Genomic DNA, 2851 nt, shown 5'->3' with positions numbered 1-2851 from the left:
AGGGGGAAGCTCACCATGCAAATCCAGAGGGAGCAGAATCAGTAGGGGAATTGCTCACTGTGACAAGACGTCAGTGAGCCCCCAGACATCCTTTACGTCCATAGCTGCGGGCAAGCCAGGCATCAGGGCAGCGGGTTCTGGCTCCGTTCAGTGTTGGTGGCTTTGAGCAACCTGGTCTAGTGCAAGGTGTCCCTGCCCATGGCAGGGGGCTTGGAACTAGGTGATCTTTAAGGCCCCTTCCAACCCAAACCATTCCGTGATTCTATGATTGGTGCGAAGCGGGGGTGGTGGAGAGCAGATCGCCTGCACTCGCTGCCTGCCAGGGCCCAAGGAGGGACCCCCATACCCCCCTCCACCGAGTCATGCCCTCAGCTCAGAGCAGTGCCTATCAGTACTGCGGGAACACCGGCGGAGGGGAGAGGGTCCTGCGCAAGCAGACAGAAGGGAAGTGATCCCTTTGTTATTTCCCTCGGTTCCTCTGTCCTGTGGGATATCTGGTTTGGGAAGAGGAGGTGAGAGCAAAGGCTCAGAGAAGGGGAAGCACCCAGAGACCCCTCACGCACACACTTTGCAGATGACAGTAACTCACCCAGCCTGCTGCTTCTGGGCTTTTAGGGCAGAAGCTCCACAGACAGGCAATTTCTGTGAAGACATCATTTTGGGCTCAGCTCTGTGTGTATTACAGTCCATTAGCAGTGACTGAGACAGCTGCTCATGAGCAATAAAGATACATAACCACTCCACGGCACTCAGACACTGGGAAAAATCATCCCAGTGTGAGCTTTGCAAAGGCCGGGCACAGTCCTGCCCTCCCCAGCAGCCGCCCGTGTCGGCACGGCCCCAGCACAGCACTCATTAATGCCGTTAAGCCACCCTACACACCATCAGCCAGTGCGGCTGCCAGCTCGCTGTGCTGGCCTGGCACTCTCTCATGGTGGGAGACACGGCTCCGGCACCTCGGCCGCGCTGGAAGCAAAAGGCTGGAGGTCCCGCTTGGCTCACGGGGCTGCTCGGAGAACAAACCTGCACGGACGGAGGCAGCGGGGAGAGGCACCCAGGGCAAACATCACCTCCAGCGATGCAGTAGTGAGAAGTGTCCTGGTGCAGTAATTTTTGGGAACTCATGTTTCTACGCCTTTTTCACTACAGGGTGGGCTCAGGGATGGGACTCCAGTAAAAACTGATCCTTGCTCAAACACAAATCACATGGGCAGCAGGGAGACCCAGGCTGAGCCACACCACCAGCGTACCCAGTCAGATGTGGCGTTAGGCCTGAACTCCTAACACCCTGCTCATTGCTTCCAAACAATTTTGAGATGGTTCTGCCCTGATTTCAGCTCCTTCATCTGTCTCTTCACAAATTTAACATCACAGGCAGTTTCTAAAGGCACTGAACTCATGCACATTTCTCTCCAGTGCCCTTGTCCTCCACGCCAGATACAGGTAAAATCTCTTCCCACCTCCCTGATGCATTCCCCTTCTGCAGCCCGACCTCTCCCAGTAGCCTGAAGGTAGCTATTTGAAGGAAAATGACAGCAGCTACTTGGGGGATGATGGGCTGAATAGAGCAATTTGAAACTGTCCATCAAAAAGCAGTAGTATTCAGCCCCACCGCCTCCTTCCCTGCAGCCCGTTCGTGGGTGGCTCCGGTGTGCACAGGCACAAGGGTCTGCCAACCGGGAGGTCACAAACAGCAACGTCCTTTGCGTAAGTGAATGAAAGAAATGACTCAGAAAAAGGACACGAACACAGCAGGGCCAGCTTCCCGAGCTAGCTGGCTCAGCCCGACGCTCCTGCGCCCACGGAATTAGACTGAAAAGCGCCCTCAGCTCCAGCAGATGAAGTGAGAGGCAAAGGGGGAACGAAGCTTACCGAGTCCCTGAAGAGTTCCAAGCAGATGTGAGCTGAGGAATAAACACACAGGAGCATCACCCCCAAAGCACGTAACAGGCCTCCAAAATTACCACACTGGTCTTAAAGGGATTTGAAAAACAAACGGGGGAAGCAGCAGAGGCTGTTGCTTGCCTTGCAGACTCTGAGCCATTAAAGGACATTCGCACCACAGTTTCCAATCCCTCCCTGCAAACGGGAGGTCCAGCAGCTTCCGCAGGAAGGCACAGCTATGTCTGTGGTGTGACCAAACAGATCCAGAAACTGGAGAGGTAAGAGCTGGATGCTCTACACGCCTCCGGGTACAGCTTTTGTAGGGTATTTACGCAGAGGTGAAGCACTCCCACACACGCAGAGTTCAGGTTCCAGCAGCACCTGTGCCCAAATGAGACAGCAGACGAAGATGAGCATCCCTGTTTTACCAAAAACTGCCCATCTGAGCTGCGGACAGTCCTTGCTGCTCTCCCAGTACTGGCTCTGTGCTGCTTGTAGCAGGCACATGGGGTGAAGCAGGAAATGCTGCTGGGACTAGGACTTGAAACAGCTGCTTCAGACAGGATGCTGCCAACCCCGGGAAGAGAGGAGCGGCGGAGCTGGCATACAGGCAACGGGGAGAAGTTTGGCACATCTCATTTGCAAACCCAGGCGGCACTAGATACAGGGATTTTAGAGGCCAAAACACACCCCCATCAACACAGCAAGATGAAGGATCGCACCAGGGCTGGCCAGGCGCTTTCCTCACCGCAGCCCCGGCACTCCAACCAGAACTGGGATGCTTTCCCACCACCACTGCCTACCAGAACCACCGCTGCCAACCTGGCACCCAGCCCACAGCAGCACACACCAAAGCCAGCCAAAACCCACAGGAAGCCCTGAGAGGCAAACCGTCCCCACGGCTCACCAAAACCCGCGCTCCTCCTGCAGCCCAGCACGGGTGGCTGGCAGAGGAACCAACAGCAGA

Source organism: Eurypyga helias, unplaced genomic scaffold (genome assembly GCF_000690775.1).
Source record: "Eurypyga helias isolate BGI_N326 unplaced genomic scaffold, ASM69077v1 scaffold19697, whole genome shotgun sequence".
NCBI classification, from domain to species: Eukaryota; Metazoa; Chordata; class Aves; order Eurypygiformes; family Eurypygidae; genus Eurypyga; species Eurypyga helias.
Note: the sequence above shows the minus strand (reverse complement) of the source record.